Here is a 25,919-nt window from a genome sequence, read left to right as displayed (position 1 = left end):
ATTTGTGTATCTTTTTTAGACTGCAAAGAAAAGTCAGGATATAGCCTTTAAGTGACATTGCTTAAACTGTACAAATCTTATTTTTAATGGTAAAGCTAAGCAACTAACATTATACATAGCCTGAATTTAGCATACAAGTAATCAAAAAATTTGCAAGACTGTCTTAGTATTTTTGATCTAAGAATCAGCTAACTTCAAAGATAGAAATAAGGATTTTTCCTTGGCCATTAAGCACTTAAGGAAACAGCAACTATATTAAATAGACACTCAAATAATTAACTAATGCCAAGTTGTAAAAATATCTATAGAAATTAACCTAACACCTGGGACTTCAATTAAATGTTTAAAGTTTCTATCCTTGTCTTAAGCATCTAACATAAAATAACGTATCTTTAGGAACTCTGCAATGTCAATGACATTTCAGTTATAACTACTACTGTGTTGTGGCTAGAGTGGATTAAAAAAAAAGATTAAAAATTGATCTTTTTATTTAAAAAATTTAAATCAGATTTTTTACTTTAAATTGTTCTTTGATATTTTTAAAAACAAGAAAATATTGAATTTCTTGCTTAAAAACAACAGTTACAATTTCATCACAAACATGCTACACCTACACTTACAGTCTCATAAAAATAAGTTAATGGCTCCAGTCTGATCAGCCTAACTTACCAGCGCTTGCTTCTTGAAAATTCTGGGCTTTCAATTTCTGTCTCTCAGCAGACTAAAAAGTGCATAGAGATACAAGCTGGATAGGATTGTTTTTGTTCTGTGCTATGCGCTGGTAGTCCTCAGCCAAGAATGGTACAGGGGTTAGTTTAGACATTGTCTGAAAGACAGAGACAATATATATAGGGAAGGATGGAGGCACCATAGAAAGGAATAGTGGAGTGGACAAGACAGACATTATTCAGCATGCACACAGCTTCCTATATTCCCCCACAGTTTTGAGACAGAAAAACTGTCAGGGCTTCTGGGTGTAAGATACCCAATCTGGAAATTTTTTGAAAAATTCATTCCCAGGGTTAAAAAAAAAGGAAAATGTGTCAAGTGTAAGCAGTGCAAGATAATGATGCAGGCCCTAGCTACAAGAATGAATCATCACAAGAAAGACTTCTTATTGGGAGAAAATAACGTGAATGAAAGTGTGGATATAGATGAGTCCATCAACTGGCTAGTAACTTAATTCACTTTGCAATGCATCATGCTGCAAGACAATTTCACAAACTGTTTATTGTGTTAGGTGTTGCTAGGAAAAAAGTTTACTTTCACTAATCCTTATGGTTTGTTGAAATAGTTAACTAGATTTAGAATTTACCACTCAAATATACAATACAGAAAGCTACAGAGAGAAACCTAGAATTGTCAGTTGCCACTGTTATTTCCTTATTTTATATTACATAATACATGCCCCTTACTTTGGAACATTATGACCAGAGGTTAGATGTCCATTCCCTATTTTACTTCAACTTAACTAAGCTTTTCCAAGGGAACCCCATTCTATAATTTTCTTAAACAAAACAAAAAAAAAAAAACACCACACCCAGAAGCTCCAATGAGTTCAATGGGGCTTACTCCAAAATTAAGTGCGGTCTAAGCACAGTCAGTCAGTCTTAGCTTTTTTTGTGCCAGCAATGCCTCCTGCCACGTATATTGGCCAAACCGGAGAGTCTCTACAATAAAGGATAGGACACAAATCAAACATCAGAAATAGTAACAGACATACACTTGTAGGGGAACATTTTAACCTGCCTGATCACTCAATCATTGATTTAAAAGTAGCCATTCTTCTATATAGGAATTTCATCACCCAATTACAGAGACTGCGAAGTATAATCCATCTGCTAGTTTGACACTATTACCCTGGGCTTGAATAAAGACATTAACTGGTTGGCCCATTACAAAGCCAATTTCTCCTGTCTGACATCTGCATTTTCACATTTTTTAAGCTGACTATCAAATTAACCCTTAGGAAAAGTCTCCTGCAGTCTCCCAAGAGCTGAATTTTGAAATACTGCACTATTGTTTACAAAAAATTGAAGAGCTATGCTTAGATTCTCCATGTGTTGTATGCATAATATATAAAGATTCATAAGTGTTATCTCCCATTACTAGAAGATTAGGTAAAGTAAGTAGGTAAAAATGTTTCATATTTAAACTTTCCCTCAGAAGTACATTTGAGTAATTCTATATTCTGATAGTATAATTCAGGTAATCATATTTAAAAAGAAAAGTTGCAGAAGAAAGCAACAATTTTCCATTCTATTAGAGGCATCTAAGAAAAACAAAGAGAGACGTCTCTATGAATAGCTTCCCACAAAATAGGGTATACAGCATTGTGACTGACCTCACTTCAAGATGTAAGAAAAATGCAGGAACTGGCAGCTGAAACACCAGCCTTCCCTTCTTTCTTGCTCCTCAAATCCTCTAACACACTGCTGTGATTATTATGGACTCCCATGGATTTGGGCTCAGTATCATGAGGTGCTTCAATGAACATGAGGAGTATAAAAAAGCGTGAGGGAGAAGTGGAGGGGATTGTATAAACAGGAAAATACAGCAACAACGCATAATAAGTCTCAAAGGGGGGGGGTAGAGGAGTTAGTCTGTAATTTTAAAAACGAGTAGTCCTGTGGCACCTTAGAGACTGACAAAAAATTAACAGAATCATGAGCTTTTATGGGTAAAATCCAATTCATCACATGAATTAGGGTGGACATATTAGAATTTCTCCTGCCTTTACAGCTACACCAAAAGTGATGTCTCATATGTTTGTTATTTCCACTCCAACTCATCTGATGAAGTGGATTTTACCCATGAAAGCTCATGATCCTATATATTTTGTGTCAGTCTCTAAGGTGCCACAGAAAGACTCGTTTTTACTCAGATAATAAGTGCAGTGAACTGACACTAAACCACTTTCAAACTTCTTACTTAAGAAAAAAATTAACAAAGGGTTTTCATATATATTTTACTTCAATCAAAATGCATATGCAATGTTAAATATACAGGAAATGTTGATCAGATTTTTACCTAAATTAACAGAAGCTGTCAGTTTCTCAGCATAGGAGGCAGTGTTTAAGATAAAGGGGGAAAAAAAAAAATCAACCGAGCCTTTTGCCAAGTACAGGTTGGACTTCTCTGGTCTGGCACCCTCAGGATCTGAGTAGTCCCAAACCAGGAAGTTTGCTGGACCAGAGGAGGTCAATGCTCCCCTGCAGGCCCCAGCCCATGCCCAGCTCCTTTCCAAGCTGTGGAGCTCCCCACGCTGCTGGTGGGGCTCCCCAGATGGGGCTCCTGCATTACTCCTGGCCCTGATGGCCTCCACCAGGGTTCCCTACTCACTGCCAGCTGTGTAGGTGCCAAACTTCTTAAGAACTGCTTCAAATAATATTTAAAATTAGAGGCCAGATTAGTTTCATTGTCCAAATAAAGCAATGAGTAGAAACAGATTACACAGTGAAAATTAATTATAGTACAATATAGATGTCAGAGTGGTCTGTATTACATTGTATTATATGCAAGTCAGAAAATCAAAGTTAGGGAAGTAATTAAATGTACTTCAAATGTACCAATCAGGAAACACTCATTGGAGTTCACCCATCAACCATAACTCTGTACTATCACTGCTACTTGTCCTCCACTTCCCTGTGGGGATAGTAGCTCCAATCTTTAAAAAAAAAAATTTAATTCAAGGGAAATCCAGAATCTCCTCTCACCTTCCCACAGGCCCCACTTATTTCAACCTCCCCCTCCCCCCCCCCCGCCTTTGCTTGCTCTCCCCCATGCTCACTCATTTTCATGTGACTGGAACAGGGTGTAGTCTCTGGGGCTAGGTCTACATCACAGAGTTTTTCCAGAAAAAACAGCTGTTTTTCCAAAAAAAACAAAACAAAAAACTTCACTTACATCCACGCTGTAATAGCATTCTTTAAAAAAAAAAAAAAAAAAAAAAAAAAGGAACAGAGCGTTTTTTCCGAAAGAGCTCTTTCAGAAAAAGGCGTGTATGGATGGGGAAGAGGGAGTTCTTCAGTTTAAACATAGCCTGGCAGATAAGTTAAGGGCAGGAGGGGGTTCCAAGCTGGGAGAGTGTTGGGTAGGGGTGGAGAGGTGAGGAGTGGTCAGCTTTAGGATAGAGTTTGGATGTAGGCTGAGGGTTGGCACAAGGGACTGGGATATAGGCTGCACCTAGAAGGCAGTTCACCATAGGCAGCTCCTGGAAAACAGCGCAGCAAGGTTCAGGCAAACTGTTTCTACCTGACCTCATGCTATTCTTGAAAATAGCTGGCTAAGTGCAGGCACCCCCTGTGTATGGTTCCAAAGCAGGGGAAGATCTCCATACACTCCATTACTGTCTGTACCCTCAAATGCCACCTCCATTGGCCAGTTTCCAGCCAATTGGGGCTGCTTGGATAGTGCCAGGGGTGGCGGTGAGGCACAGGCAACTCCTAGGAGTGGGAGCACCACATTCTTCTCCTTTGGTCACTGCAGTTCAAGAGCAGAGCCCTGCAGTTCAGCAGATACTGATTTTCATCCATGGGTATCAGCATCCACAGATAATAATTTGTATCTGCGCAGAGCGCTACCGATAAAGTCATTATGATCATCTGGTCCAGAGATGGGCAACCTGCAGTGCATGGGGCACATGTGGCCTGTCAGGGTTCCATGTGCAGAATGTATATCCTCTCTGCCCCCTTCCTCCAGGCCTCACACACTGGGGTCCCCACACTTACCTATCTCCTCTCCCTCTCATCCAGAACTCCCAGAATGTCATGAATTGGCTGATTCATGCCCCGTCCCCACTCCTCTCCCTCCCAGAGCTTGAATGCCACATATCAGCTGATTCACAGTACTCAAGCTCTGTGCAGGAGGGAGAGGAGCAGGGACAGGGAGCAAGTCAGCCAATTCATGGTACTTTGAAAGTGCTGAGAGGGAGGGGAAAAGAACAGGGATGGCACTTGGGAGAAAAGGCAGGGAAGATGTTGGGCAGGAATTTGATGTTGTAAAGTGTAAAGTTTCCTTTTTATTATTTAAATCTGATGACAGTTCTATTAATATATGAATGATTAAAGCATTTCTACTTGTTTTGAAACATTCATCATGCCATGTATTAATGTATTTAATCTTATTCTTAGGGTCACGGGCACGATTGATTTCAATCTTGCAGTCCACGGAGATTGAGGCCTCTCACGTGACTCACCAACTAGCCTTGGTTGTCCATCACTGATCTAATCTGATCTCCTGCATTGAAGACTCCCGCTGCTGACCCCAGGGGCACCATGCAGCGCTGATGCTTTGAAACGCTGGAGGTAGCCCAGTGTTGGGCTCTTTGCAGCATTTCAAAGCAGCAGCGCCTCGAGGAGCCTGGGAATCAGCTGGGGACTCCATGCAGCGCTTTTGTCTATGAAGCATAGCAATAGCACTAGGGCTATTGCTACACTTCAAAGGCAGATGTACCCTATCAACTAATCAAATAGTTGATGCAAAATTCATCAACTATTTCATTAGTCAATTCTTAACATTCTTAGACCAGGTGTGAGCTGGAACTCGGCTGTCCCAGCTTGTGCCCCATCCCCCACTGCCTCCCCCCCAGACAGTGCTGGGGGGGGAACTGGCTTTAAAGCTGGCACTGGCGGCTCCTCCTCCTCCTCCCCTCCCCCCCGCTTTGCTGCCTCTGATAAGCCTAGGCTTATCGAGTAGAGGACAACTCTACTCTAGTTGCTTACATCCCAAGCTGGAATCTGGCTTAAAAAACCACTCACCCACCCACAATAACAAATGGCTAAGTTTCTTCTAATAAGTCAAAGATACTTGGGCATTGGTACCTCAAATATTTCCAGATTTTCTATAATTTAACTGTTTTTTGAAGTACACAGTTTTATATTTGAGGTTTTTGGTGTAAAATATTTTATATTTCTGATTTTTTCAGTGTTTCCACTCTTCCCAATAACTACCATATTATAAATAGATCATTAATTTATATTAGAACTAATTCACAGATTGTTAGAGCTTTTTATTTTATTGGAAAAAAGTCTTAAGCTTTGACACGTGCAAATATTATGAAATGACTATATTTCAAACAAAGAAAGAAATGGGGTTTCTGTCTTGCTTTGGGACTCTACAAGACACCTTGCCAATTCCAATTGAAGTGCTTTACTTCTGAACATTTTTAAACCTAGTACAGGCAGTCCCCGGGTTACGTACAAGATAGGGACGGTAGGTTTGTTCTTAAGTTGAATCTGTATGTAAGTCGGAACTGGCGCCCAGATTCAGCCGCTGCTGAAACTGACCACCAGTTCTGACTTACATACAGAATCAACTTAAGAACCCCAAGCGTCCCCAAGTCAGCTGCTGCTGAAACTGATCAGCAGCTGATTCCAGGAAGCCTGGGGCAGAGCAACTCTGCCTCAGGCTTCCTGTAATCAGCGCTGGTCAGTTTCAGCAGAAGCTGACTTGGGGACGCCTGGGGCAGAGCAGCTGGGGTGCTGCTGGGTTGCTCCAGTAGCGCCGCTCCTCGGCACTACTGCAGCAACCCAGCAGCACCCCATCTGCTCTGCCCCAGGTGTCCTGATTCAGCCGCAGCTGAAACTGACCAGCAGCGGCTGAATCAGGACCAGAGCAGCTGGGGTGCTGCTGGGTTGCACCAGTAGCGCCCAGAGCGGCGCTGCGGGACCAACCGGCAGCACCCCAGCTGCTCTGCCACAGGCGTCCGGAGAAAAGTCTAGTCTGCTGGGGGGGGGAGGGGTCGTACTAGCTGCGCCCCCCCCCCCCCAGCAGACCAGGAAGACTCGGGCAGCGGACCGAGATGCATCGCGGTCCCGCCGCCTGGGTCCTCCGCGGCTTTGCTCCCCGTCTCCCTGGTCTGCTGGAGACCAGCAGACCAGGGAGACGGGGAGCGCCTCTGAGGACGCCGGCAGCGGAGCAGCCCAGGCGCGCCTGGGGTGCCCCGCTGCCCGAGCCCCCCCCCCCTCGGCTTTGCAAAGCGCGGGGAAGCTGGCGGCGGGGCAGTCCAGGCGCGCCTGGGGTGCCTCGCTGCCCGAGCCCCCCCCCGCGGCTTTGCAAAGCGCGGGGAAGCCGGCGGCGGGGCAGTCCAGGCGCGCCTGGGGTGCCTCGCTGCCCGAGCCTCCCCCCCGCGGCTTTGCAAAGCGCGGGGAAGCCGGCGGTGGGGCACCCCAGGCGCGCCTGGACTGCCCCGCCGCCGGCTTCCCCGTGCTTTGCAAAGCCGCGCGGGCGGGGGGGGGGGGGGCTCGGGCAGCAGGGCTACCCCGCTACCCGAGCCCCTCCGCAGCTTTGCTCTGCGTCTTCCTGGTCTGCAGACCAGGGAGACGCAGAGCAAAGCCCCAGAGTACACGGGCGGCAGGACCGCGAGGTCCCGCAGTCCGTGTACTCTGGGGCAGCCCCGTTCGTAACTGCGGATCCGACATAAGTCGGATCCGCGTAAGTCGGGGACTGCCTGTATAACCTGACAGAGTTTATGACTATGACACTGCACCCTATATTCTTCATAATGATATTATGATGGAATAATTAGGAATGTTAGATATTGGATAACCAAACAGCCATATAACTGCATGAAATCTCTGCGGTTACACAACTATTTGATAGTCCCTAGGAGCAGGACCAGCAGCCAATGTGCTCCCAGCCCCACTCCCAGGAGCCCCCTGCACACTGCGCTGCTGCCTCTGTATCAGAGGCAGCAAGAGGGAGGAAAATGCATGTAGTCAAGAAGATTAACTAATAATCTTAGGCTTACTGGTTAATCGTGTTGTTAACTACAAGCAGACATCCCTAAGAATCATGATGATGTATTTTATGCAAGTCATGTGAAGTGTCACGGAAAATTTATGATTTGTTGAATATGATTACATGTATCATTTCTGTATCTGAAGTTATGAATATTGACTGTTTCTGTATTTCATATGTAGTTACACCTGGGTAATGCATGCTAAACAAGAGACTTTCAGTCTAGATAGCTGGCTTGGAAGGGTCTGTTCATGGTAATGGGCTATTAGAAAGAAAAACAGGCCTTAAACCTCATCTGATGAATAGGGCCCTGCAAATATTAGAGATGTAAAATCCCATTTAATTAACCAGTTAAACATTAAGGTTAACCCATTAACTGGGGCTGGGGAAAGGATGCCATTCCAGCTCACTAAGCTGGAGTGCACTTGTGCTGTGGGCAGGGGCTGCTCCAGCCCAACTGCTTCCAACCCTGTGCTGGATGCTCTACTGTACCCACTGCTCATTTTTGCAGATATAAATTTTGTATCTACACAGGGCTCTAATTATGACCCTTCTGTGAAAGCTCCTAAACACCTGTGAATGATAGCTGCTATGACTATACAAAGACATGTGGCAGTTCATATGATGCTGAACTCCATCTTGGGATGTCAATCGGTGAACAAAGGGTTCCTAACAGCAAAAGCTATACAAGACAGGAAGTTACATCATCTGGTGTATTCCCTATTCAACACTGGTCTCCAACCTTTTTAAGCACGAGATCACTTTTTGAATTTAAGTGCAATCCAAGATCTACCTCAAACCCAAATACCTTTGCCCCACTTCCTTTGTGCCCCTTCTCCGAGGCCCCATCCCTGCTCACTCCATCCTCCCTCACTTTCACCAGGCTGGGGCAGAGGGTGGGGATGAAGGCTCTGGTCTTGGATTAAGAGATTTGAAGTGAGAGGGGCTCTGAGCTGAGCTTGAGGCAGGCAGCTGAGATGCTGAAGGGAGTTCTACGTGCAGGCTCTGGAAGGGTGTTTGGATGCAGGGATGCTTGGGGCTAGGACAGGGGTTTGGGGTACAGGAGGAGGTACATAACTGGGGTAGAGGTTTGGGATGTGGGCCCCAGCTGGGCACTGCTTACCTCAGGTGGCTCCCGGGTGGTGGTGCAGTGGGGCTAAAACAGGCTCACCCTTGTCCTGGCCCTGAACCACTCCCAAATCAGCCAGCAAACTCCATCCCAAGTCCTGTTGTGCCCCCTCTCCATTCTGTGGAGGTAGGAGACAGTGTGGGAGAGGGGGCACCCTGACATCAACACCCCTCCTCTCCCTGCCTTGCCCAGAAAGGAGGAAGCTCCTGAGGGTACAGTTCCAAGGCAAAGAGCAGGAGATGCACCGCTGTGGGGGGAGGGCCAACTGAAATGCAGGCACTTGATAGCCTCTTGGCCAAATCAGTTAGGGTCACCTTTCAGAGGCTCCAAGATCTGCCAGTAGATCCCGATCTGTATGGTGGCCACTGCTATACAAGCCAACACTTAGAAACATGTGAGGTACACAGATTGAACTGGGGGGGTAGGGGCAAGTGCTGGGGCCAGGCTAAAGAGATTTCTATCCTGGGAATGAAACACCTGGGGATAGGGTTACCTGCTGGTGGGAAGCAGGGCTGGCCAGGAGGGGGTTGGGTGGAGCAGGAGGCGGGAAGCAGGGCTGGCCAGGAGAGGGTCCGGGGGGAGTGGGACTGGCTGGAGGAGATCCCAGGGGGAGGGGGTGGGGAGAAGAGGGACCAGCCAGCGGGAAGCAGGGCTGGTTGTGAGGGGGTTGGAGGGAGTGGGAAACTAGCTGGCGGGGAGCGGGTCTGGCCCAGGCACATGCGGTCCCAGCGGAGTGCACGGGCAAGTCCAACCCCGGGGATTCCATCTGGCCCCAGTCTCCCCCCCCCCCCCCCCCCCGCGTAGATGCATACTGCCTGGCTGGTAGACATGCTCTCACAGTGTGGCAGTACGCAACTACGTACTGATGATAATAAAAATTTAATTAGAAAATACCGGATATTTATACGTCCGGTATTTTCTCAATTTGTTTCCCAGACAGAAAGTTTAAAACCCAACACCTGGGAACTCTACCTGGGGATGCTGCAGCCTGCTTACAGCATCTCAGCATGAGAATCTGCTATTTGCTTCCAATATATTCATATTATTAAGATTAGTTTGCATTTTTTGTTTATTTTCTAGGTAATCTTCTTTGACCTGTGTGCTATCACTTAAAACCTATCTTTTGTTGTTAAACTTGTTTTTGCTTTTATCTACACCAATGAGCTGGAATGAAGTGTGTGGGAATCTTAGCTCTGGGGCAAAAGGCTTTGCATATTCCTCTCCACGCTGAGATGTAGGGCTTGGAGGAACAGTGCAGGATGGGGCCGGGTCACTCTTCTTGCCACTGAGTTGCTCCAGGTCCCACTGCCATAGTGAGGCCTCTCCCCAGCTGCCACCCCACAAGAGACCTTCCCCAGATAATCCCCCTAACCCACGAATCACATAGCTTGGGGGAAGGATGCAGTGGAGGTAGAAGGGGGTGAGGCTTGGGGAAATGGATGGAGTGGGGGCAGGAAAAAGGGAGTTTGCCCCAGGCTCCACACCCCCCCACCCAGGAAGAGAACTGGCAGCATGTAACCTCTAGAAGGAGAAGGCGGCCAACTCAGGTACCCCCATCTCTGTAGCGGTAAATAACCGCTATCAGGCTCTTTCCACAGGCACTGCAGTGGAGAATGCTTTGGCAGAGACCTCTCAAGGAAGAAATCAGATGAAAACACCATTGACCGGAAGGCATGGGATGCACAGTCCTAGGGATGGGGGTTCCAAGACCCCCCCCACCCCAAAAGAAGACAATGGGTGGTGGTGGTCGGGGACTCCCTCCTAAGAGGGACTGAGTCATCCATCTGCTGTCCAGACCTGCAATCTCGAGAAGTGTGCTGCTTACCAGGAGCATGCATTCAGGATGTGACAGAGTCTTCCGAAGGTTTAATCACTTTCGGATTGCTACCCCTTCCTGCTTCTCTATGTAGGAACTAACAATACAGCCAAGAATGACCTTGAGCGGATCACAGCAGATTATGTAGCGCTGGGAAGAAGGATCAAGGAATTTGAAGTGCAAGTGGTGTTCTCGTCCATCCTTCTGGTTGAAGGAAAAGGTACAGGTAGGGATCATCAAATTGAGGAAGTAATGCATGTGGTGTCAGAGAGAGGACTTTGGTTTCTTCAACCAGGGGACTCTGTTCCAGGCACGAGGATTGTTAGGAAGAGATGTGATCCACCTAACCAAGAGAGGAAAGAGCATCTTCGTGGGCAGGCTTGCAAACCTAGCAAGGAGGGCTTTAAACTAGGTTCATTGGGGGTCAGTGACCAAAGCCCTGAGGTAAGCGAGGAAGCTGGACACCGGGAAGAATCACAAAGAGGAATGAGCAACAAAGGAGGACCCCTGATTCAGAGGGGAGAAGGAAGGGCGATCAACTGGTTATCTAAGATGTGTGCACACAAATGCGAGAAGTCTGGGAAACAAACAGGAAGAATTAGAAGCCCTGGCCCAAATCAAAGAATTATGATTTGATTGGAATAACGGAGACTTGGTGGGATGACTCACATGACTGGAGCACTGTCATGGAAGGGTATAAACTGTTCAGGAAGAACAGGCGGGGGAGAATATAAATATGTGTTTTTACTAAATCTTTGGAAATAATTCAGCATGATACCCAACTGAATTTTTCTATACTCTATCTTGTATAAAATTTGGTTTTTAGTCAGAAAAGGCACCACAAGTTGAAGTGACAAGCACTGAAAATATTCCTCAGAGCCAACCCAACAAGTATGCACAGTCTATACTTACAACTAGGAAAATACCATTTAATTTAGGCCTGTGTTCAAGCTGGGAGATCTCAGCTTTAGGAAAATAGGACACAGTTAACTCCAGAGACAAAATACAAGATTATTTACAAAAGAGACTATGTTGCTTTTCATTAAGTATGTTCCTGCAAGAATCCACTGTTTAAATTGTTCTTAAGAACATAAACATAAGAAAATGAGAACGGACTGGGTCAGACTAATGATCCATCTAGCCCAGTATCCTGTCCACTGTTGGCAAACAATACCAGATGCCCCAGGGGGAGGTAACACAACAGGTAATCATCAGATGATCTCTTTATCTGGAAATGGATGACAACAGAGAGGCTATGGACACCATTCCTACCTATATTTGCTAATAGCCATTGATGGACCCAACCTCCATGAATCAAAAATGAGTAGGGGGCTGGAACGAGTCCCATATGAAGAGAGATTAAAACAACTTGGACTTTTCATCTTAGAAAAGAGGAGATTAAGGGGGGGGAATATAGTAGAGGTCTATAAAAATCATAACTGGTATGGAAAAAAGTGAATAAGGAATAAGTTATTACTTATTAATGCAATATAAAAACTGGGGGAGGAGGGTGGGTCACAAAATGAAGTTCATAGGCAGCAGGTTTAAAACAAACAAAAGGAAGCTTTTCTTCACTCAGCACAGTCAACCTGTGGAATTCCTTGCCAGAAGATGTGGGGAAGACAAGGATTTTAACAGGGTTTTAAAAATAAAATAAAAAGCTACACAATTCACTATTCTATGGACCTAACCGCCATGAATCTATCTAGCTCTTTTTGTTTAAACTTAAAAAACAACAAATAGTCTGGTAGCACTTTATAGACTAACAAAACATATATATGGTATCATATAAGCTTTCGTGAGCACAGCCCACTTCTTCAGATGACCAGAGTTTTGAGTTTAGGATGTCCAGACCCAAAATAATAGGGGAGAAGAAAGAGGGAGAGAAGAAAAAAAGTGGAAGGGGGTGGGAAACAAGAAGCAGAGGGTAAATATCAAAGGGAAAACCAAACAGGCAAAACTGGTAATCAATAAGCATCTAAAAATTGGATAGTTAAAAGAAGCAGATAAGGGCCATAGGATAGCAATTAGAGAGGAAGAGTACTAACACAAGAATCTAAACAGAAAGACCTCTGGGCATCTTCATTGTTTGTTTGGTTGATAATGTCCCAGCCATCCATTATCTCGACTGAGGCCATAGGTGTGAGAATTAAATTTGTGGATAAATTTCAATTTTAACCCTTTTCTGTGTATTTGGCTTGTAGAACTGGTCCGTAACAAGATAGCCACTTGTTTGTTTCTATTTCCACTTTGGTAAACGTTGAGCACTATGAATTTACAGTATTGCACAGAAAAACTAGGGTTGCTCTGCTTCAAGATGGATGTTGATTGGTTACATAAAATCTTAAATCTTGTATTTTAAGATCTTTTTGCTGTTTCAGGCAAAGGTTACAGCTATTTGCTGTTGTACCCATACCAGAAAGTTAATTTTCATAGACTAGGGATGTAAAATCCTGTTTAACTTGTTAACCAATTAAAAAGGGGGCAAGCAGGAGGGCCGTTCCCACACCCTCCTACTCAGGTCAGCCAGGATGCCCCATAGGTAGGGGCTACTCCCGTGTCCCAGCCAGAAGAGTCTCTGCCTCCGGGGCACCCTTGCCTGCTGCAGGTAGGGGCTGCACTGGAGCAGTCTCTGTCCACAACAGGCCTCCTGCAGGGCTGAAGCATTCCTCCACCTACGACAGGCAAAGGACTGCTACAACCCCACCAGTTAGCCTCACTCATTAAGGGTAAGGCTTACGGGTTAAGGTTAACAGGTTAAACATTCACATCCCTAACATACATATTCCATGTTTTAACTATTTCCATGGGTGGAGAAACCTTTTAGACAATATCATCAGTGTGCAGCAATTTGAGACTACCAATAGGGAAAAAAAGAAAGAATTAACATAAAATAGATTTGAGCAAACATTTTAAAATCCACTACTTCATATTTTGAATCCTTGGCTGATAAAAAAAAGTTAATACCTTCATATCCTTAAGTCTTTGTAAATATTCAATTCCTGTTCTCTCAAAAAAACTTCAGTATTACAGTTTGGCAATAATCCTAATTAGAGCAACACATTTACAATACAGATTAACCAAGTAGACCACCGTCATGGAAACTTCCACACAGCAGAACCAAAATAAACAAAGCCCTTTTATAGAGTTATCAGTGTTGAAGATATTTGCAGTAGGACATAAAATAGTAGTAGATATGCATAATCATTGTGTCACTTTATAACAGTCAACTTAATATGTGGTTTAACAAATATCTTTCACCTGAGAAAGTAATAGCTACCTAGTCCAAGGATAAAACACCAAGGCATGGCTGATGTCTTGGAGCATATGAAATCTCATTTGTCAGTGTTTCAAGAAGGCCCACTCCCTACACAGCCAAGTGTTCATTTTAATGGAGGAAGTTAAACAGTCTCCATAACAGAATAACTTCTTTCCATGTATCTGTTTTTATTAGGGATATAAAAACAGGGACTTATTAATTAGGGATATTTGTATGAATGTATAACTACTAATTTTTTTCGTGCCTCCTTCCTCCTGCACTGTTGCCTCTGTGGTAGCCAGCAGGAAGGGCCCCCCACATGCACCAGCTTGCCTGGCCCCATCTCTGCTCCCAGCAAGGGGAATAAGGTTGTATGTAGTGAGACTGTTAACCATGTACTTGGATACAAGTTCACATGCCTACTTTTTATTTAGTCTTCCAGTTTCCTGCAGCCTACCACTCTTCCTCCATGAGCCAACTTGCTTTTTCCCAGGTTCTGTCTAATGTCTTGGATGGAAATTAAACAAGTTATACTAATTGGGAAGATTCAAATAAGCAGATTAGCACTCCTTACAAAGATCAAAATGGCATGTTAAAGTATCAAGTGTGGGTTGATATGCAGCTGTTCTACAAGTCTCAAAAAATACTACTCATTCAGCAAACACACAAACATATCAAGGACTTAAAATGAGACAAAGACTACCACATCTTGACTACCATAATAGCATTATTTTTTGCCTGTATTTCACTTTAACAAACAGCAGGTAGTAGCTGTAATATGTTACTGAAAGATGCAAGTTCATTATATGCAAGAAAGTGTGTGTCTGGAACTGGAGAAGAAAGGGTAATCATACAATTGTAGTAGCCAAGAGAAAACACATCACTGTAAACCAGGGATGGACAATTTTTGACTGGGGGCCACTTCAGAAATTTTTGAAGTGGCTCCAGGCCACCCCAGAAGGGGCAGGGCCTCAGGTGGAATGGGCAGAGCCAGGACACTTCCATGCTTCCCTGCCCACAGAACCTGATTGGTTTGGGGATGGGGGAGTGCATGAAGTCTTTCCCTCTGACCTCCACAGAGAGAGCCACCAGCTGTTCTAAACAGCTGGCGGTTGCCTCTAGCTTCCCTTGCCCTTTGTGGTGGGAGGAGACTTCTCCCACTTCCCCCAGCTTGATTATCCTGGGAGTGAGGGGGAAGGACGCAATGTCTCTTGCTCTTTGCCCTCAGGCATGTGGCGCTTAGAAACAACTGACAGGTTTGACTAAGCGCCACATGCTCCCTGGTCCCTAGCCCCTGATTGACCTGGGGGCAGGAGAGCAACAGGACCTCTGCGGGTCGGATCAACCCGCCTGGCAGGCCAGATCCGATGCCCACCTGTGCTGTAAACTGTTTGCAGACAAACAGATAGCACTTGGCAACATATCAAAAGACACTTTATAAGTGACAATACATAAAGGTATGTGTGTATAGCACTTCTACATCTCTCTCTCTCATCATTGTTCCAATTAGTATAAGCACAAAAATGGATAATTTGATTCAGACCCCACACAAGCACTAAATGATAGATTCAAGACATATTCCTTTCAGCCTTCCAGCAAGAGATAAGAAATTGCATTGCATCTATCAGAAAGTTCTTTTGCTTTTCACAAAACTTTCTATGCTGCAGCCACTTACTTTCTACACATTAAACAAAAATTACTCTTTTACAGATTCCCAATTGGTAGCTCACGCAGCTTATCTTCATTTAAAAAGGATATTAAAAAAAGAATTTCTAACTACTATTTCTAACATAGCAGCAATTTTTTCATGAAAGAACTACAGTATTTGCAAGGCTATTATGGAGTTATAAATAAGAGAGAAGACAATCCATAAGAATCTTTCTTAAAACAGTGAAGGTATGGACAGGGAAGGTACGAAAACTAGAGAAGCCCTGCTGTAGGTAGAAATAAACTAGATAAACAAAATTCAGTTTACTCAGATTCACCTTCATTTTTAAACCTAAGTGGAAACCTCAATCTAATAGCAATATTTTTTTAAAACTTGAAATATCATCTAGTTATTTTATCATTACTACTGATTAGGATTGAACATTTCCTTGCTGTTTGTCAGCACATCTTCTGTTGTAAGCAAGTAAATAGCTTCTGCTACCTATAGAAAGCAAGTTAAAATATTAAAATGTCACTTACGCAAGTCTCCAGTAAGATAACACCACACAGCAAAGAAAGTGTGAACCTAACACAAATTAGATAAATTTGCACTGCTCTTAATTAAATTGTTTATATCTAGTCTGTTAGTCACATTGCTGAGTGAAAATTTATTAAACATGTATAAACTTAACTATAGAAGCAATATTTATATGGAAAAACATTTGAAATGAAAGGACATCATCTATCAGTTTATGTTCTCTCACCTACATTTAGTCACTGGATCATAACTCTGCCAAGTTTTTTCCAAAGAAGAAATATTTCAAGTCCCAAGTTTTAAAATGTTGACACTCATTTCCATTCTTTCACTTTAAAATGTTACTAAACAACTGAAAAAGAACATTGTCAGTTCCATATGTTCAGGAAGAATAATATTAACAGAACAAGGCATAAAACTAGGAGGGTTCTATTTCTGATTGCTGTTTACCCACGGTTGTCTTGATCTTGTGCCTATTGATTTTAAAGGTGAAAATTCTGCACCTGAGACACTTTGGCCAACTCAGAACCTAAGCGCCCTGTAAGATCCCGGCCTGGGGAGAGGCATTCTACCGCTGGTTCCAGCCCCTGCCCAGACTCGCAGCAGCTGGGAGACAGTTGCCCCTCTCTCATCCCCAACCCAGCCTCAACCTAAACACGCCATGGCCAGGGGAGGCACCTCTCAGCCCCAGCCCAGGTGCTGCTACAGGAGGAGAGAGCTGCGGGAAGGCCTCTCTCCCTACACAGTCCCTGGGCAACCTGCACCCCAGATCCAAAACCCCCAAGATGGAGCCCTCATCCTGGTCCCACCCATAGCCAGAGCCTTCACACTCTTGCACCCCAACCCTCTGTGCAATTCCTAAGCTCCCTCCTACACTCAAGAGCCTCTCACCCCCACCCCTAACACCTGAATTTTGTCATGTGCACAGATATGGAGGTAATCTGTCCATATTGGTACATGTAACAAAATCACCTATATATTGGTACATGTAACAAAATTCAATCCACACTTGTGATCCCTGTAAGCTGTATGTTTGTGTGACTGCTCAGGAGAAATTCAAATGCTGCTAAGCTGATTTTAACATAGTGCCCAAGCTAAGCTGTTTGTTTCTATTGGTGGTGCACATACACACATGCATTGGTGTGCACAAAAATTGATTCTACACATGGATGGAAAAAATCCACAGATTAAAAGAGAATACTGATCTACACATGTATGGGAAAAATTAGAAGGAATACTGCTCACAATTACAATAAACTAAGAAATGGAGGTAAAAATTAAAGTGAAAGTAGCCCCCTTTTCGCTGAAGACTTCCTGACACCAAAAAACCCACATGGCACATTTAATAAAACAGGTGAGACACACCAGAGAGCAGCCCATAATCAATACCAGTAAGACAGGTAAATAAATTTCAAGGCCAGCCAAATTGTGTATGACTCTCAGTACCTATATGGTCTTAAGTTTACTTGAGGGAATTATGCACCACTGCACAAGAGCAGAATTCAAGTTCCCCTCAGATTTTACTCTCTCAACAAAATAATTGATTCACCTACCCTGCCTCGGCAGTGGTTCTGAGCATAGTTCCCTCAAGGGTGTATGCCTGCATGGGTGTGCACAAAGAATTTGACTCCCACTCACCTCATCAGCAGAGTTGCACAGCAGCTCTCAGCTTCCATGATGTGGAAGGTAAGCTGGTGGCAGTGGCCAGGGCTTGTCCCAGGGCAAGGGCTGCATGATGGCAGCCAGAACTGGGGGGCCACATGGTGGCCAGCAGAGCTGGAGCCAGAGCTGGGGTCCACAGACTTTCATGGCCCAACGGAAGAGTGGGACTAGTATCCACAGGAATGTGCTTGTGAGGGTAAAATGATTTACCCCCTCTTAATGGAAGACAGTACCAGTGTGAGGTATGGGCTTGACTGTAATGCAGAATAAGTCAGAATGACACGATGAATAATGAATTTGGTTGTGAGAGGGTGGGGGTAAAATGGATGTACAAAAGGAATGTACTAAAATGTAGCTCTAGCTAAACAGAGGATTACTGTTTTCTTACTAGTGCTTAATTGCTCCTAAACACGTTTTTAGTTTTAACATCTCTAATCATGATGGTATAGCGTGATGCAGAGATAGCAACACACTTTCTTGAAAACATTACATCCTTTATTTGTAAACATGTCTTAAAATAGTAAAACATACGTAGCGTTCAGCAGGCCCACTGCCATTACAAAACCAGACCAAAAAAACCCAAACAGGAAATAGATGATACACAATATAAATCCTCTACTACTACATCACCAGTGGCCCCACATTCCGTTTTCCCTTCTTTACACATTACTCACACACACACACGACAGCCTAAGAGGGGAAAGGAAGTTTCCACCTGAGAGAGTATAAAGAAGAAAGGATTTAGTTTCCCTGCCCAGCCACTCATGAGTCCTGAATGCACAGGCCACCCTGACACAGAGCTGTCCAAGTTACTGCTGGACTGCCTGTGCACTCTGGCATAAAGCAAAGAATATTATTATTTTTATTAATACATATGTAAACTTTGAAGAATGCTTATGAGGCGATCAAATCAGACAAGGGAAGTCTGCACTTGATTCATCAAAGAGCTTTAGCTCCGATTTACGTCGTGTGCAGAACAAGCATTCCAGATAGCTATTTATGTGTAATACATAAAAAAAGTCTAAAAAAACCTGAGGGCAGTGGTGGGTAGACACAGGAGTGACTTCACCTCTGATCTAAAATAAGATATAGCCCTGAAACACAATGTGAATGGGGAGAAATATTCAGTAAGTCGTTGTCTAGGTGTGCAATGGAGAGTGTATCCTACACAAGCTCAGAAATGTTAGACTGAAAGGCCAATTAACAAAAATCTGGCTCTCCTTTCAGAAAGCTAATTGAGGAAGAAGCCCAGCTGGGGAAAGGTCTATATAGAGGGCTATAAACAGAGGATGTTGGCTACTGAAAATTTTGCAATATTAAATTTTTGTATTTGACTTCATATTAAATAGACATTTGAAGTCAAATACCATGTTAATTATCCCTTGTTTTAGTATTCTTTCTTCCACAGATTTTAAAAAAAATATATACAAGATTTGTTAATAACTTGGGTGACACCACGGCACATATCCGAACAAGTGCACATGGATGGAAAATCTTACAAGGGAACATTGGCCCTGAGTAGGCATATTAAGAGCAACAGAGACAAATCTCCGCTTCGGAGGTGGAACTGGTCATGTGTGCAAGACTGTCCCTCTCGCTACCAAGGTGCATTTGGAGATGGGGACCTGCAGGACTGGGGACACCCACTCGAAGGTTTCTAACTGTGCTTGAGCTGTTAGTCCCTGTTGGCCTGGGGGGATGGTGCTTCCTATTCCTGGGCTGCACCCAAGTCAAGTTAAATTCACACCTGTGAATCCCCCTTAGGTGCAGGAAGCACCATGCACACACACCCCTTCCTGCCTCTATCACTCCCCAGCCACAAGAGGAGGGAATCACTGTGTATGGAGCTGTCCTCTTATCTAACCAATCCATATGCATCAAGACCTCCAGACACACACAGCCCCCCCCCCACCTTCCAGGGTTAGGGTACCACAACCCTACAATGAAATGGCTTCTTTTTGGGTAAGGACTCCTGAAATTTCATGGCACTGTTATTAAATATTTAAATAACTGAAATAATAAGATTTATTAAAGTCATAGGACCATAACATTGACAAAAATGGCCCATGACACCCTAAGCATTCCTGAACCCTAACCCAGACATCAGTGGCCAAAAATTATTTTCTTTGCGATGTAGACATACCCATGAAGTCTTCTATGCTTGACATAATGGAAATATTAATATTACTACGTGATCTATGGCAGTCTCTCTGAACCAGTGGTACGAGTACCCTCAGGGGTTCGAGAGAAGTCTGGTGGGTACAACACCACAACTGAAATTTGGAGAAAACTGATTTTTTTTTTTTAAGTTTTAACAGTGCTTTATTATTTTTGAAAAAAAAAAAACAGGACTATGTAGCACTTTAAAGACTAACAAGATGGTTTATTAGGTGATGAGCTTTCGTGGGTTTTTTGTTTCAGCTACACCAGACTAACACGGCTACATTTCTATTATTATTTTTGTACTTTTTACACGCAAAAATTTCATCACCCGCCCAGCTACGATTAAGTTGTTTAAATAAATGTGTTGCAATGGTAGAAAAAAATGTTGTGTCTGAAAACTGTAGGTACTGGGGGTAATTACAATTTTTTTAAGGGATACTTTATAAAAAAAGGGTTGAGAAACACTGCTCTATGGAACCATACAGATGTACTAATACCCCTAGTAAGGAATTTATCAAACAACATTTCTTAAATCTTTTGTTATCTGTATTGTTATAGACATACTTGCTGACAGTTATTTTGAAATGAATTACCAAGATAATGGAAAATGGCATGATTATATAGGGTTATTCTGATAAATAAAACATACAGAATTTTTAAATATTGGGCACATCATTCCCTCGGTAACATAATATTTAATGAGTAGAGAGGATCCACTACAACTTTGTTTATTTTAAGTATACACACAACAGATATGCTGTAGCATAGTGTCCATGTTAAGAACTCAGTTACAAAGTCAACAGCATCTGTATTATGTAAGTATTGGAAAAATAACTTCAGCATAATCAAGATGTTCTAGTATATAATGCATTTTTTGGAAATTATGGCCCTAGTCATTAGAGATATTGCCAGATTATTAAAAAACTGGAAAAGATTAAAAATCAATTTATAAAGTTAGGCAAATATCTCCAAATTTGATTTACCTTAAAATATTGTGTGATAGGAAATTTAAAGGGGGAAAAAGACAAACATTTTTCTACTTGTGTGGCTTAGAAAATGTGTTGTTTGCGCTAGCTCTGAAGCTATAAAATTAAAAATCTAACTCCAAAAATGTCTCTATTAAGAGTTTTCCAGTAGAAGGTACTGCATTCACTGAAGTTGTTAAAAGCAAATATTACATTCAAGATACGGGAAGAGTATTCAAGGAAAAACATTTTCCCCTTCAGAATATTACAAAGAAAAATGAAGTACTATACCAAAGTTGGCAGTATCTAATTAAGTCTAATCAAGTCATTTAAAATATAAAAGTCACCATAAACTCATATTAGCCTATAAAACAAGTAATTGCATCTTACTTGAAATAAAATAGAGTGATGGATCTGGCACCAAGTTCTAACATCCAAACAGTATGTATGTTAAAAGATTAAAACTTCCTTGTCCTTAAGTCAATGATGAGAGCCAAGCAAAGCACTTCAAGGTCTTTGCAAATGCTAGATATCCAATATGATCTGCTAAAGCAAGTCAATTTTAGTCACATATAGTGATTAAGATCCAGGTCTAAATATTGGAAAAAAAATGAACCTCCAGAAAACTGAGGCAGTTTCCATATCAAGAGAGAGAGAACAATAGTAGATTTACATTAAGATGGGAAATAGACTAAGGGCTCTGAGCCAGTGGTCTGTCTATGCCGGTCGATACACAGAAAGGATTGTGTTAGCACCACGGAAAGAATAAATTATCGCTGCTTTTACAATAAGCTCTTCAAGAATGTAATAAAGAGTTCAGTGTGTGCTCCTCACTCAGGAATCCAAAACTTTTCAGTTTAGGTCTGGCTTGCAGTAAAGATAACAGCTGAAAACTAACCATCTTGACCTGGACAAATTTAATCAGAATTTTCCTTATGTTGCACACTAGAAAGCAGGTGAAATAAAAATGTAAAGTTACTTTGCTGGTATTAACAGGACTTAGAATTTTGAAACAATTACATTATATTTTTGTAGCAATAATTTGATACCAAGACCTAATAGTTTGGTATTCATAGTAATCTGAAATTTAGCAACAAGTCTATTTGTAATTAAAATAAAGATTATTCCCTTCTGAAATCTAAAACTACTTTTCACAACCTTATTAATATGAGCAGGGCTCGACAAATACAGGCAGTCCCCGGGTTACATGGATCCGACTTACATCGGATCCCTACTTACAAATGGGGTGAGGCAACCCCGCACTAGCTGCTTCCCCCCAGCAGACCAGGGAGACGCGAAGCTAGCGCCCCCCCCCCCCCCCAGTTTAACCGGTTACCCAGTAAACCTTAGGTTAACTGGGCTGGGTGGTGGTACCCTGACCTGGTCATGTAGCAGCACCAGTCCCATGGCCCACATGATGGCAGGCGGGACCCCTGCTGGCCACTGCAGCAAAAGCAACCCTAGCCCCACAGCCCAGGAGGCAGGACACAGGCCGGGTACTCCCCTTGCAGAATCACAATTAACTGGTTAAGCATTTTATTTAAATGGTTAACTGTTTAACCACTATTTTACATCCCTAAAAAGGGCATTGGAATTTTTACTATCTACATAGTGCAGAAAGTTTTTTAGTTTTAAAGGTCTCACCAAAATTTCCAAACAAACACAAAAAGATTGTTATTAGTATTGACAGACCCACACATAGTTAGAATACAAAATGTTACCCTCTCCAAAAACAATAAAACACCAAACCACTTTAAAATGTCCTATTGAAATATTGTGCTTGACTTTGTTGCAAAATTGGTTTCAACTTAACCTCAAGAAGGACATAGCGTGTGATCAAGGACTGTGGCAGGAAACACATTTGTGTAGATAAGAGTTATCTTTATTCTCTCTACAAGTGTGCATATTATAAGTTATTTTTCCAAATAAATTCAACCTTCAATTCTTCGGAAATTTTGGTAGGTATAATCTTTAGTACAATTAATAGCTAAGTTTTAAAAGAAATAAGCGATCTTCATATTACTTTAAAAGTGAAAACTACTTGAAATATTCATGTCTACAGATATTATACTAGAAGTTATAATTATTCAGATTCGTTACCAAGGTACTGCCTAACTGCAGCCCAGGCCAAGTTTTTGAAAAATAAAAACTTATTATAAAAATCCTGAACCTATGAGTGATCTACTTGTAAGAGCTTGTACCAAAAAAACACTTTAAGATGGTCTATACAGGGGATCTTTTCACAATCTTGTAATTAAAAATTACAAGTCAGAATATAAGGAAAAAGGTTCACCACACTTTTTCCTTAACATACTGGAAAGATGGAACTGGTTGAAGACCTTTCAACTCTCTATTATAAAATAGACTTATCTGATCCAATCTAGTGTCAAGAGATCCCAATGCAATGCAAAGATCTCACAGACTGAAAGACTTAGAACACAGTACGATTAAAGTCTTGGAAAGAGAGCATATCAGCTAGCCATTTTTCAATAGGCACAAAAATCAATATTATATTATAAATTTAGATCAAGAAATTAATTTTTTTCCGTTATTCATATTTATCTTTTCACATATTTCCTTTTTGCCTTTTACTTGAAGAATTTGGAAGGCAGGGATAGGGTTTTTTTCTTATAAAGACACTAGACAGCATATAAACTACCACAATTTTGTTGGATTTATGTATTAATTTTAAATTCTTATTGGCTTAAAATACAGAAAGGATGGTCCAATTATTAGAACACTACTCTGGGACTAAGGAAATCTGGATTTGATTCCATGCTCCGCCACAGAATTAAGGTGTAATTTCGGGACAGTATCTCTGCTTCATGTCCCATACATCTGTTAAATAGGACTAACAGCACTTGCTTACCTCATAGACTGTTGTGTGGATAAATACAATAAAAGATTGTAAGGCACTATGATATTGCAGACTATATAAATACCTAACACAGATAGCCCTTATGACTAGGATAGACATGACCCTGTAGTTCTACTGCCCAATTAGTTGTTTTGTCAATGTTAATACCTAGGCTTTTGGCAAAGCTTGCAATGATTTCTGATAAGCAAAATTTCAATGCCATGGAAAGAAATGGACTTTTAAACAAAAAACTACTAGCTTCAAGTTGGAAAATTCTAGTCCTTATTAAAAAAATTAAGATTTCATATAATGCTGCCATAATTCAGAATCTATATAGCAATTTCAAAAACAAATTAGCCTATTTTCAGTTTTAAAGCTATTCAAGAATAAGTAGGTAGATAAGAAAAGAACAGTCATAAACAGGAAATAAATACTGAGAAATTGAACTAAATACACCTGCTGTGCCACCTATGTACCACCCAGGGCTAGTTAAAGAAATTATAGCTACACACTATCCATAATTGTTAAGAAGGAAAATTATCAAAGGGCAGACTGTGGAACAGGGATCCTTGGAACCCCCTCAATCTCAAGCACCAGCCCTACACACCAAAGTAACGGAAGCAACCTTTTGTCAGACGCCAATAATAGAACCAGACCCAAAAGTAGACACAGTACGATACCCACCTTCACAGCTCCCCCTAGCTGGAGAGGCACAGGGCAGGGTAAATACAGTGGCTAACCATAGCTCAGATGGCAGAACCAACCTACCCACCTCCCACCTGGAGGGGAGAGGCTGAAGGAGTTGTTGAATCTCTATTTGCTGATCACTCCAGTCAAGGGGAACAAGTAGAAGGCTACGTGGCATTTGCAGGCAGCAGCGCCGGCTGCCGGGGAAGGGGGGGGGGGAGGAAAGAGAGGGACTCCAAACCTCGAACCCGCCCCCCCCCATAAATAAATAAACGGAAAGTAGCAGGGGATAAGCAGGGGGAACTCGCTGGAGATAGCCCACCCCTGGAAGGGGAGGCAACTGGAAGGCTGGCTATGTTCCAGCTGCCTCGTATGGCACACAGAGGGGAGATGGGGGTGGACTCGTGGGAATAAACTTCCCTCGCAAAGGGGGAGCTCACGAGGGTATTCTCAGCCCCCGGCCTGCCTGCCCCCCGGAAGAGGGGAGGAAACTGATATCCGCAGCGGGACAAACGTCAGACACCGCTCCCTACCCCCCACCGCCCGCGGTGCGCGCCCTGCCCCAGAGCCCTCCGGACCCTCCTGCCCCCGACGCCCCCACGGAGCGCTCCCCGCGCCTCATCCCGAGTCTTCTGCACGCCCCCCCCCCCCCGCCGCCTCTCAACCCGACTGCCCCACGGTGCACGCGCTGCCCCCGCCCGCCTGCGCCCCCTACGCCTCGCCCCGCAAGCGCCCCTGCCCCCGCAGGACCCCTCCCCCCGGCTCTTGGCGCCGGACGCCCGGGAAGACGCGCTGCCCGGCCGGGAGCGCCCCGCGGCAGGCGGGCTCGGGTAACGGCACTCACCCAGCGACTCCGCACGAGCCCAGCCACTGCCCAACCTCAGCGCTGCCAAGCGCCACAGACGCCGCCAGACGGCTCCGCCATGATGGAATGCGGGAACTGCGCACGCGCAGCTGGTCCAGGCGTTGCCTGGCGTGATAACTAGGAAGAGCGGCCGTGCGCAACAACCAATGTAATGACACCAGCATCCCAATTTGAATCCTTCATTCCGGAAAAAGGACTCGGGAGGGGACGTTCCAAATGAAAACGACTTTAGGTGTTCTTTCTGGTACCCATATAGTTCAAATCGGAGTATAATGGCAGGGTACATGAAAGCATAATCGGAGATTGTGATTCTACATCTCTATAAATTCAGAAGCAGATTATTACAAAACTAAAGGAAACGTTAAAATAAGATCACTAAATGATAGAGCAGGGGTTCTCAAATTTTGTGATACCGTGACCCCCCACATGTTGCTTGGGACCCCCTCAAAATTGGGACCCACAGTTTGAGAAATGCCACGATAGAGGATGATGTGATCATAAGATAATAAGACCAGCTGACTTATTGTTATTCATTATTTGTATTACTACCACAATGAAGTGTAGGCAAATGAAGGCAAGGTCACTGCCCAGAAG

The 25,919-nt window shown here is 43.3% G+C and overlaps 1 protein-coding gene across 1 annotated transcript in view; it reads right to left on the bottom strand.

Annotated features, from left to right (window-relative positions):
- LOC102450753 (fibronectin type-III domain-containing protein 3A-like) overlaps positions 1-25,430 on the bottom strand; it is a 109,855-nt gene extending 84,425 nt beyond the window's left edge. Inside the window, 2 exon segments of the mRNA XM_075940788.1 lie at positions 670-826; positions 25,305-25,430. The gene's annotated coding sequence lies outside the window, so the exon portion shown is untranslated.
- Between the last annotated feature and the right edge of the window lie 489 nt (positions 25,431-25,919).

The sequence above is a fragment of the Pelodiscus sinensis genome, chromosome 13, assembly GCF_049634645.1.
Source record: "Pelodiscus sinensis isolate JC-2024 chromosome 13, ASM4963464v1, whole genome shotgun sequence".
Taxonomy (NCBI): domain Eukaryota; kingdom Metazoa; phylum Chordata; order Testudines; family Trionychidae; genus Pelodiscus; species Pelodiscus sinensis.
This window is presented reverse-complemented; position numbering and strand designations above follow the sequence as displayed.